The sequence below is a fragment of the Eumetopias jubatus genome, unplaced genomic scaffold (genome assembly GCF_037043125.1).
Source record: "Eumetopias jubatus isolate StellerSeaLion01/CBP00866 unplaced genomic scaffold, mEumJub1_p1.0 scaffold_12, whole genome shotgun sequence".
Lineage (NCBI taxonomy): Eukaryota > Metazoa > Chordata > Mammalia > Carnivora > Otariidae > Eumetopias > Eumetopias jubatus.
In genome coordinates, this window is record NW_028274818.1 from 95,358,709 (window position 1) to 95,372,084 (window position 13,376).

A 13,376-nucleotide genomic window follows, 5' to 3' on the forward strand; every position below is an offset into this window, starting at 1 on the left:
AAATTTTACTTATTTTTTCTATTTCTTTTTTAAAATTTTTCTTCTTTCCTTTTTCAGTCAACCTCTTACATTATCAATTCCTTTTTTAAAAAATTTTTTTAATTAGCATCTTTACAGTCGTATTCTATCCCTTCATTGTATTTAAACTTATTTTGTGTGCATATATATGTTTTTCTTTCTTTAAAATTTTGGGAGGCAGTTTCTTCTAACAGACCAAAATACACCCCAAATCTAGTGTGTGGCTCTGATATATTCACCAGCCTGATCATATTCTTTTTTTTTTTCTTTCTTTCCCCCTGGTTTCAGGTCTCTTCTGATTTGTTTAGTGTATTTTTTATTGGGGTCGTTGTTACCCTGTTAGCATTTTGTTCTCTCATTCATCTGTTCTCTGGACAAAATGACAAGACGGAAAATCTCACCTCAAAAAAAAGAACAAGAGGCATTACCAACTGCCAGGGACCTAATCAACATGGACATTAGTAAGAGGTCAGAACTAGAGTTCAGAATGATGATTAAAAAGATACCAGCTGGGCTTGAAAAACATATTAGAGAACCCCTTTCTGGAGAAATAAAATCTAACCAAGTCAAAATAAAAAAGGCTATAATGAGGTGTAATAAAAAATGAGGGCACTAACTGCTAGGATAAATGAGGCAGAAGAGAGACTTAGTGATATAGAAGACCAAATGATAGAAAATAAAGAAGATGAGAAAAAGAGAAATAAACAACTACTGGATCACAAGGGGAGAATTTGAGAAACAAGTGATACCATAAGATGAAACAATATTAGAATAATTTGGATCCCAGAGGAAGAAGAAAGAGAGAGTGAGGCAGAAGGTATACTGGAGCAAATTATAGCAGAGAACTTCCCTAATTTGGGGAAGGAAACAAGCATCAAAAGCCAGGAGGCACAGAGAACCCCCTCAAAATCAATAAAAATAGGTCAACACCCCAACATCTAATAGTAAAACTTACAAGTCTCAGAGACAAAGATAGAATCCTGAAAGCAGCTTGAGAAAAGAGGTCTGTAACCTCCAATGATAAAAATATTAGACTGACAACAGACCTACCCACAGAGACCTGGCAGGCCAGAAAGGACTGGCCTGATATCTTCAGGACACTAAATGAGAAAAAATGCAGCCAGGATACTATATCCAGCTAGGCTGTCATTGAAAAGAGGAGAGATAAAAAGCTTCCAGGACAAACAAAAACTAAAAGAATTTGCAAACACAAACCCAGCCTTACAAGAAATATTGAAAGGGGTCCTCTAGGCAAAGAGAGAACCTAAAAATAACATAGACCAGAAAGGAACACAGACAATGTACAGTAACAGTCACCTTCCAGGCAATACAATGGCACTAAATTCATATCTTTCAATAGTTACCCTGAATGTAAATGGGCTAAATGCCCCAATCAAAAGACACAGGCTATCAGATTGGATTAAAAAACAAGACCCATAGATATACTGTTTGCAAGGGACTCATTTTAGACCCAAAGACACCCCGAGATTGGAAGTGAGGGGGTGGAAAACCATTTACCATGCTAATGCACACCAAAAGAAACCTGGGGTGGCAATCCTTATATCAGACAAATTGGATTTTAAACCAAAGACTATAATAAAAGATGAGGAAGGACACTGTATCCCACTTAAAGGGTCTATCCAACAAGAATTTCCAACAATTGTAAATATCTATGCCCCTAACATGGTAGCAGCCAATTATATAAGCCAATTAATAACAAAATCAAAGAAACACATCAATAATAACACAATAATAGTAGGGGACTTTAACACCCCCCTCACTGAAATGCACAGATCACCTAAGCAAAAGATCAACAAGGAAATAAGGGCTTAAAATGACACACTGGACCAGGTGGACTTCACAGATTTATTCAGAACATTCCATCCCAAAGCAACAGAATACACATTTAATCTCTAGTGCACATGGAACATTCTCCAGAATAGATCACATCCTGGGTCATAAATCAGGTCTCAACCACTACCAGAAGACTGGGATCATTCCCTGCATATTTTCAGACCACAATGCCTTGAAACTAGAACTCAATCACAAGAGGAAAGTTGGAAAGAACTCAAATACATGGAGGCTAAAGAGCATCCTACTAAAGAATGAATGAGTCAACAAGGAAATTAAAGAAGAATTTTCAAAAAATTGTGGAGTCAAATGAAAATGAAAACACAACTGTTCAAAATCTTTGGGATGCAGCAAAGGCAGTCCTAAGAGGAAAGTATATAGCAATACAAGCCTTTCTCAAGAAACGAGGAAGGTCTGAAAAACACAACATAACCCTATACCTAAAGGACCTGGAGAAAGAGCAGTAAATAAAGCCTAAACCCTGCAGGAGAAGAGAAATAATAAAGATCAGAGCAGAAATCAATGAAATAGAAACCGAAAGAACAGTAGAACAGATCAACACAACTAGGAGCTGGTTCTTTGAAAGAATTAATAAGATTGATAAACCCCTCGCCAGGCTTAGCAAAAAGAAGAGAGAAAGGACCCAAATAAATAAAATCACGAAGAGGAGAGATCACAACCAACACCAAAGAAATACAAACAATTTTAAGAACGTATTATGAGTAACTATATGCCAGCAAATTAGACAATCTGGAAGAAATGGATGCTTTCCTAGAGATATCTAAACTACCCAAACTGAACCAGGAAGAAATAGAAAACCTGAACAGACCCAGAACCAGTAAGGAAATTGAAGCAGTAATCAAAAATCTCCCAAAAAACAAGAGCCCAGGGCCAGACGGCTTCCCAGGAGAATTCTACCAAACATTTAAAGAAGAATTAATACCTATTCTTCTGAAACTCTTCCAAAAAATAGAAATGGAAGGAAAATTCCCAAACTCATTTTATGAGGACAGCATTACCTTGATCCCCAAACCAGACGAAGACCCCATCAAAAAGGAGAATTATAGACCAATATCCCTGATGGACATGGATGCAAAAATTCTCACCAAAATACTAGTCAATAGGATCTAACAATCCATTAAAAGGATTATTCACCACCACCAAGTGGGATTTATTCCTGGGCCGCAAGGTTGGTTCAAAATCTGCATTCAATCCATGTGATACAATGCATTAATAAAAGAAAGAACAAGAACCATATGATCCTCTCAATAGATGCAGAAAAAGCATTTCACAAAGTACAACATCCTGTCTTGGTTAAAGCTCTTCACAGTGTAGGGATAGAGGGTACATACCTCAATATCATAAAAGCCATTTAGGAAAAACCCACAGCGAATATCATTCTCAATGGGGAAAAACTGAGAGCCTTTCCCCTAAGGTCAGGAACACGGCAGGGATGTCCACTATCACTACTGCTATTCAACATAGTACTAGAAGTCCCAGCCTCAGCAATCAGACAACAAAGAGAAATCAAAGGCATCCGAATTGGCAAAGAAGAAGTCAAACTCTCACTCTTTGAAGATGATATGCTACTTTATGTGGAAAACCCAAAAGACTCCACCCCAAAACTGCTAGAACTCATACAAGAATTCAGGCAAAGTGGCAGGATATAAAATCAATGCACAGAAATCAGTGGCATTCCTATACACCAACAACAAGACAGAAGAGAGAGAAATTAAGGAGTCATTCCCATTTACAATTGCACCCAAAACCATAAGATACCTAGGAATAAATCTAACCAAAGAGGCAAAGAATCTGTACTCAGAAAACTATAAAATACTCATGAAAGAAATTGAGGAAGACACAAAGAAATGGAAAAACGTTCCAAGCTCATGGATCGGAAGAATAAACATTGTTAAAATATCTATGCTACCTAGAGCAATCTACACACCCAATGCAATCCCTATCAAAATACCATCCACTTTTTTCAAAGAAATGGAACAAATAATCCTAAAATTTGTATGGAACCAGAAAAGACCCCAAATAGCCAGGGAATTGTTGAAAAAGAAAAGCAAAGCTGGTGGCATCACAGTTCCGGACTTCAAGCTCTATTACAAAGCTGTCATCATCAAGACAGTATGGTACTGGCACAAAAACAGACACATAGATCAATGGAACAGAATAGAGAGCCCAGAAATGGACCCTCAACTCTATGGTCAACTAATCTTCAACAAAGCAGGAAAGAATGTTTAATGGAAAAAAGACAGTCTCTTCAACAAACGATGCTGGGAAAATTGGACAGCCACATACAGAAGAATGAAACTAGACCATTTCCTTACACCACACACAAAAATAAACTCCAAATGGATGAAAGACCTAAATGTGAGACAGGAATCCATCAAAATCCTTGAGGAGAACACAGGCAGCAACCTCTTCGACCTCAGCCACAGCAACTTCTTCCCAGAAACATCGCCAGATGGAAGGGAAGCAAGGGTAAAAATGAACTATTGGGACTTCATCAAGATAAGAAGCTTTTGCACAGCAAAGGAAATAGTCAACAAAACCAAAAGACAACCGACAGCATGGGAGAAGATATTTGCAAATTCAAATCAAAACCACATTGAGATACCACCTTACGCCAGTTAGAATGGCAAAAATGGACAAGGCAAGAAACAACAAATGTTGGAGAGGTTGTGGAGAAAGGGAAACCCTCTTACACTGTTGGTGGGAATGCAAATTGGTACAGTCTCTTTGGAAAACAGTGTGGAGGTGCCTCAAAAAATTATAGAGCTACCCTATGATCCACCAACTGTACTCTTGGGTATTTACCCCAAAGACACAGATGTAGTGAAAAGAAGGGCCATATACACCCCAATGTTCATAGCAGCAATGTCTGCAATAGCCAAATGGTGGAAAGAGCCAAGATGCCCTTCAACAGATGAATGGATAAAGAAGATGTGGTCCATATATACAATGGAATATTACTCAGCCATCAGAAAGGATGAATACCCAACTTTTACATCAACATGGATGGGACTGGAGGAGATTACGCTAAGTGAAATAAATCAAGCAGAGAAAGTCAATTATCATATGGTTTCACTTATGTGTGGAACATAAGGAATAGCATGGAGGACATTAGGAGAAGGAAGGGAAAAATGAAGGGGGGGTGAATCGGAGGGAGAGACAAACCATGAGAGACTATGGACTCCGAGAAAAAAACTGAGGGTTTTGGGGGTTGTGGGGGGATGGGTTAGCCCAGTGATGGGTATTAAGGAGGGCATGTACTGCATGGAGCACTGGGTGTTATACTAAAAGAATGAATCATGGATCACTACATCAAAAACTAATGATGTACTGTATGGTGACTAACATAACATAATAAAATAAAATGAAATTTTTAAAAATGACATATCAGATAAAGGGCTAGTATCCAAAATCTATAAAGAATTTACCAAACTCAACACCCAAAGAACAAATAATCCAATCAAGAAATGGGCAGAAGACATGAACAGACATTTTTCCAAAGAAGACATCCAAATGGCCAACAGACACATGAAAAAGTGCTCAACATTGCTTGGCATCAGGGAAATCCAAATCAAAACCTCAATGAGATATCACCTCACACCAGTCAGAATGGCTCAAGTTAACAAGTCAGGAAACGACAGATGTTGGCGGGGATGCGGAGAAAGGGGAACCCTCCTACACTGTTGGTGGGAATGCAAGCTGGTGCAGCCACTCTGGAAAACAGTATGGAGGTTCCTCAAAAAGTTGAAAATAGAGCTACCATACGATCCAGCAATTGCACTACTATTTACCCCAAAGATACAAATGTAGTGATCCAAAGGGGTACGTGCACCCCAGTTTATATCAGCAATGTCCACGATAGCCAAACTATGGAAAGAGCCACTCATATGTGGAATTTAAGAAACAAAACAAACGAGCAAAGGTGGGGGGGAGACAAACCAAGAAACAGACTCTTAACTATAGATAAGAAACTGATGGCTACCAGATGGGAGGTGGGTGGGTGGGTGGATGGGTGAAATACGTGAAGAGGATAAGAATACACTTATCACAGTAAGCACTGAGCAGTATATGGAATTGTTGAACCACTATATTTTACACCTAAAACTAATATAAACTAATTTTAACTATACTGGGATTAAACTTCAATTTCATTGGACACCTGGGTGGCTCAGTCAGTTAAAGGACTGCCTTGGCTCAGGTAAAGATCCTAGGATCCTGGGGTCGAGTCCCACAACGGGCTCCCTGCTTGGGGGGGTGGGGGGGGGCTGCTGCTTCTCCCTCTCCTTCTGCCGCTCTGCTCCCCCTGCCTGTGGTCTCCTGCTCTCTCTGTCAAATATTCATTTAATTCATTTATTTTTTTTAAATTTTATTTATTTTTTTAAAATTTTATTTTATTTAGAATGTTCATTTAATTTAAAAAAGGCTTTATGCAAGTGCAAAGGACATTTCTGAATTTCACAATCCATTTACCTGTGTAGTTGAGGAGCTGCCATTTTTGACATGATAAAAAGCAAATATAAGGGGAAAAAAATTACGGGACTCTATAAATGGCATCCAAGCAATTAATATGTTCAGTTTAAATCATAGGCTTGTGAATGTCAGCATTTGACAGTACCTATCTATTCAAAAAGTTTTCAAGGATGAAATAGACTTAGCATTAACAGATCAACCATTGCGATCCATTTTGGAGGTGGCATTCCAATTAAGCAAAATGTTATCCCTATTAAAAGAACTTCATTCTTCTCATCAGACCTGTATTACAAACAAGAAAACTGTATTCATTCATTATCATTATATTTTGAGTCTCTCAATACAAAAGGGGGCCGGGGGAACGGTATTCCAGGACTCAGGAGGGCGATGACTTCTGTCGTCGCCTCCTCCGGATGCAGCAGCTACACCGGGCGGGAACCCGGCAGTCCGATATTCTGATTGGTAGGGACTGTGAGAGTGCCCTCGGCCCTACTCGTCCCCCAACCCTTCCCCACCCTCACTCCTCCCCGCCCCACCCCCGCCTCCCGTAAGTGAAATTCTACTAGGGCTGGGGCGGAGGTCCAAGCCTCCCGGGTGAGCGCCGCTCCAGGGAAAGCCGACCAGCGAGCGTGTGGGAGTTCCGAGCCCAGCACGTGGGAAGCGGTCCGCCTAGGTCGCCGCTGGCGCATGCGTATCAGGGAGCCTAAGCCAGCGCGGCGCGGTCGCCATCGCTGGAAAACTTCCGTCAGATCCCGACTGGCACGGGCGGCTGGTCCAGCCCCAGGGACCCAGCCGCTGGGCGTCATTGGCTCGGGCAGTAGGGCCCTCACTGTCCCGCCTAGGTCGGGCCCGGCGGCAGCGGTGGCGACGGCGACGGCGGCGGCGTTGGTGGCGGCGGCGGCGGCGGCGGCGGCGGCGTGAGGGGGCGGAGCCGCCCAGAGCGCCCTTTGTCTGTGGAGGCTGGTGAGTGCCGCGCGCCGCGGGCCGGGAAGCTGGCGAGGGGGAAGGGCTGGCGGCGGCCCGAGGGTACCCCGGTCGCCGTCGCCGCCCGCGTTCGACCCGGAGTCCCCCAGCAGAGCCCTCAGCCTTCCCCGAGACCCGCACCGCTTCTCTGGTAGAAAGGCCTCCCCATCCCAAGATTATAAACGTATTTTCCTCTGGTATCTTCTGCAGTTGATTTTTGTGTGGGCAAGGGTGGGTATCGTTTTGGGAAAGTTTTTCCCCATCTCAAGAACGTTAAAACATTCACCTTTATTTTTTTCTACTGCTTTTAAAGAATTTTTTAATATCTTTTTTCATTTCTACCTATATTTTGTTGGGTATTAATTTTGTTGCAAGTTGTTAGATAGGAATATGCCTTTTCCCGGTTGCCCTGCCATTAGATGTTGAATCATTTTCCTACTGAATTGAAATGACACTTTTATTATATTCTGAAGCCGTGTATATTCTGCAAACCCTGATCTGTTTCCAGACAGTTTCTTTCACTGACCTGACAGTTTCTGCACTGATACCATTTTGTTTTAATTAAAAATACGTTTTAATATGTGACAGAGCAAATCTCCCTTAATTATGTCCTTTGACATAATGGTCTATTTCTTTTGATGTATTTGAAATTGTGAAAAATGTAAAGGTACAAAAATTATAATTCTCTAAGAGACAGATTTGATCATGGTACTTAGTAGGTGCTCAGTAGATAGTTATTAAATGAGGAATGTTTGTTGAAAGTCACTGTGTTGTTGAAAACTTACGTTTCCCTGTTGCCATCAGGATAATTTCTAAGTCGACTTCCTTAGACGTGCCCTCAAAGCCCTTTATGATCTTAATATTGCATACTGTTTGGCTTTCCACTCTTGCACATCATGCTGTAGCCATACCAAACTACCTAAACATGGCCCAAAACCTTCTGGGAAAAATTCATTAATTTGATTATGTCAAAATTTTTAATTTCTGTATTCAAAAAGAACAAAGGGCTAAAAACAAGACACATGAAAATATTTGCAACATGTGTAAGAGACAAAGGATTAATGTCCATAATATGTAAAAAGCCTCTGTTAATAGAAAAAAAAAAAAGAAAAATAGTCAAAGGATACACATAGACAATTTTTAGAAGAAATACAGGTAACCAAAACACACACACACAAATTTTTTTAATGCTTCACCTCATAAGTAACCATAGAATGCAAATGAAGACAAAGGTATCTTTCACACAGTAGCCTGGCAATATATAAAAATAATGATGATACAGGGTGTTGAGGAAAGTGCCCAGGGAAGGGCACCAATTGTAAGACTGAGGAAGACACTTTGAATGGCAATTTGACAATACCTACCAAAATGTTAAATGAGCTCACTCTGGCTCAGAAATTTCAAAAAAAAAAAAAAATTTTCATTCTGAAATCAGTCTTGCAGAAATATTTGCACAGGTACATGAGGTATGTAAAAAAGATGTTTATTACAATATTATTTGCAATTGTGAGAAATGAGTACAGCTTAAATGTTCACTAGGGATATGGTTAAATATATTATGATAGATCCATGCAGTAGAATACTATACTGCTATAAAATAGAATAAGGTAGTTTATTTTGAAGTTAACAAACAAGGAAAGATCTCTAAGACATTTAGGGAATAAAGGCTGCTGCAGAACAGTGGCACATAGTATGGTGTGAGTTACATTAAGTAGGGATGTGGTTATATATGTTCATAAATACCCAAAAAAGGATGTACACCAAATGACTGATGGTGAATTACTTCCAGGGAGGGAAGTAGAATAGGAGAGGGGTTGAAGGTCACTCAGTCTTACTCATATACTCCCAAATTTTGTGTACTTATGTTTTCATGTAGAATGTGTAAAAAACTTGTGAACATGTATAACTTGTGTAAGGAAGAAACAAAACAGGGAAAAATGAAGGGGGGAAATCAGAGGGGGAGACGAACCATGAGAGACTATGGACTCTGAGAAACAAACTGAGGGTTCTAGAGGGGAGGGGGGTGGGGGGATAGGTTAGCCTGGGGATGGGTATTAAAGAGGGCACATACTGAATGGAGCACTGGTTGTTATATGCAAACAATGAATCATGGATCACTACATCAGAAACTAATGATGTAATGTATGGTCATTAACATAACATAATAAAATAAAATAAAATAAAATAAACCCTCACACTTAGGACCTACACAGGGGAGAAAAACATTTTATGATATAGAAAATTTTTAAATTAACTTTTTTTAAAAAAAGGAAAGAATAAAAGACAAATGATAACATGGAGACTACATTTGTCATTTATGTTATCACAAGGGAGTTGCTCTTTACTGTCTATGTTCAGGGGTCCCCAAGACCACCCTCAGGTTCAGTGATTTGCTAAAAGGACTCAGAACTCAGCAAAATTGCTATACTTAGAGTAGCATGAGTATTACAGTGAAAAGATACAGATTAAAATTAGCAAAAAAAACAAAAAACAAAAAACAGGAGAGCAGAGTCCAGGAGAGACCAGGTACAAAGCTTCCAGTTGTCTTCTCTCAATAAGACTCATGCAGATAGCGTTTAATTCTCCCAGAAGTGATGTGTAATAACACATATGCAGTATCGCCAACCAGGGACTCTCATCCAAACTTTGGCATCCAGAGTATTTATTGGACGTTGGTCATGTAGGCATAGCTGACCGGCTGTGTTACTGACCTTCAGTCTCCAGTCCCTCCAGAGATACTACATGGCCCAAGAATCCCACCATAAATCCTATTTTAGCGTAAACTTTCTGACCTGACAAAGTCTCAGGTAAACAGAGACACTCTTAACAGGCAGGATGTTGCAAGGCATTATAGGTTATCTCTCAGGAACCAGACCAGGCTAAAACCTTTCCTTAAAATGTGCAGAGTTTGGACCACCCAGACCCATTCAATTAATCCTTTCCTGCACAATATACTTTGTAACAAAGAATTCTTAAAATAAAAGGCAAAATGGTAGAAAGGTGACAAATGACACAAAGGGTAATTTATAAAAGATGAAATATGAAAGCTAAAAACATAAAAGTTCTGCCTCCCATGTTATCTAAGAATTACATATTAAAGCAGCAATTATATACTATTTATGTATTATATTTTAAAAGAATAATGCTTATTATTCTTGGCTAATGGTCACTCTCATATATTGTTGATGAATTAGTAAAATGATACAACCTTCCTCAATAATGTTTTACCTTCGTTTTGATCCAGCAGTTCCACTTCTAGGAATTTATCCTAAAGAAATAGGCAGACAGAATTATGCCAAAACTGTACATTGTTTGCTGTTGTCTATAACAGCAAAAAGAAAGAAAGAAAGAAAGAAAGATCCTGAAAAAGTTTATTAATAATGAAGTTGTTAAATAAATTTTGACTATTGCATGCAATTGATTATACTAGGACACTAATTTTTTTTATTTATTTGTTTATATATTTATATGTATATAAATATATATTTGTGTTTATTATTAGTTTTTAATTCCAGTATACTTAACATACAGTGTTACATTAACTTCAGGTGTACAATAAGTGATCTAGCAATTCTGTATATTACTCAGTGCTCACCATGATAAGTGTACTCTTTAATCCCCATCACCTATTTCACCTATCCCCCCCATCCACCTTACCCCTACCCACCTCCCCTGTGGTAACTATCAGTTTGTTCTCTAGCTATCTATCTATATATTTTTTTAAAGATTTTATTTGTTTGACAGAGAGAGCACAAGCAGAGGGAGAGAGAGGGAGAAGCAGGCTCCCTGCTGAGCAAGGAGCCCGATGCGGGACTCGATCCCAGGACCCTAGGATCATGACCCGGGCCGAAGGCAGCCGCTTAATCGACTGAGCCACCCAGGCGTCCCTTGTTCTCTATATTTAAGAGTCTATTTCTTGGTTTGTCTTTCTCTCTCTTTTTTTTTCCTTTGCTCATTTGTTTTGTTTCTTAAATTCCACATATGAATAAAATCATATGACATGTGTCTTTCTCTGACAAACTTATTTCAGTTAGCATGATATTCTGTAGCTCCATCCATGCTGTTGCAAATAGCAAGATTCCATTCTTTTTGATGGCTGAGTAATATCCTGTGTGTGTGTGTGTGTGTGTGTGTGTGTGTGTGTGCCACGTGTTGTTTTTTTTTTACAGTTTGTTTTTGTTTTGTTTTTTCTCTGTGGAAAGTGACCGTTTTTTTAATTTAAATTTTGTTAGCATATAGTGCAATATTGGTTTCTGGAGCAGATTTCAGTGATTCATCACTTACATACAACACACAGTGCTCCTCACAACAAGTGCCCTCTTTAATACCCATCTCCCATCCCCCACCCACATCCCTCCATCAACCCTCAGTTTGTTCTCTGTCTTTAAGAGTCACTTATGTCTTGTTTCCCTCTCTCTTTTTATTTTCCCCCTTCCCATATGTTCATCTGTTTTCTTTCTTAAATTCCACATATGAGTGAGATTATATGGTACTTGTCCTTCTCTGACTGACTTATTTCACTTAGCATAATACACTCTAGCTCCATCCATGTTGTTGCAAATGGCAGGGTTTCATTCTTTTTGATGGCTGAGTCATATTCCATTGTATACATATACCACATCTTCTTTATCCATTCATCAGTTGATTGATATTTGGGTTCTCTCCATAGTTTGGCTGTTGTTGATAATGCTGCTATAAACATTGGGGTGCAATGTACCCCTTCAAATCTGTATTTTTGTAACCTTGGAGTAAATACCTCATAGTGCAATTGCTGGGTGGTAGGGTAGTTCTATTTTTAACTTTTTGAGGAACCTCCACACTGTTCTCCAGAATGACTGCACTGGTTTGCATTCCCACCAACAGTGCAAGAGGGCTCCCTGTTGTCCACATCCTCACCAACACCTCTTGTTTCTTGTGTTGTTAATTTTATTTATTTTTTTTAAAGATTTTATTTATTTATTTGAGAGAGAGAGAGAGAGAGAGAGCACATGAGAGGGGGGAGGTTCAGAGGGAGAAGCAGACTCCCCGCTGAGCAGGGAACCTGATGCAGGACTCGATGCAGGACTCAATCCCGGGACTCTGGGATCATGACCTGAGCCAAAGGCAGTTGCTTAACCACGTGAGCCACCCAGGCGCCCTCTTTTGTTGTTAATTTTAGCCATGCTGACAGGTGTGAGGCCACATCTTTTTTATCCATTCATCTATTGATAGACATGGGCTGCTTTCATAAATTGGCTATTGTAAACAGTGCTGCAGTAAACATAGAGGTGCATGTATCCCTTTGAATTAGTGTTTTTGTACTCTGGGGTAAATACCCACTTAGTGTCATTGCTGGATTGTAGGGCAGTTCCACTTTTAACTTTTTGAGAAACCTCCATACTGTTTTCCACAGTGGCTGCACCAGTTTGCATTCCCCCCAACAGTACAACAGGGTTCCCTTTTCTCCACAGCCTCACCAACACCTGTTGTTTCTTGTGTTGTTCATTTTAGCCATTCTGACAGGTGTGATATCTCATTGTACTTTTGATTTGCATTTCTCTCATGATGAGTGATATTGAGCATTTTTTTAATGTGTCCATTGGCCATCTGGATGTCTTCTTTGGAGAAATGTCTGTTCATTTCTTATTTATTTATTTACTTGTTTATTTACTTATTATTTTAAATATTCCTGGTGTGGAGCCCAGTTCACAACCCTGAGATCAAGACCTGAACTGAAATTGAGAGTCAGACACTTAACTGACTGAGCCACCCAGGCACCCCTGCTCATTTCTTCTGCCAGTTTTTAATTGGATTATTTGTTTTTTGACTGTTAAGTTGTATAAATTCTTTGTATATTTTGGATACTAGCCCTTCATCAGATATGTCATTTGCAAACATCTTCTCCCATTCAGTAGGTTACTTTTACTTTTGTTGATTGTTTCTTTTGATGTGCAGAAGCTTTTTATTTTGATGAAGTCCCAATAGTTTATTTTTGCTTTTATTTTCCTTGCCTCAGGAGACATATCTAGAAAAATGTTGCTATAGTCAATATCAGAGACATTACTGCCTGTGCG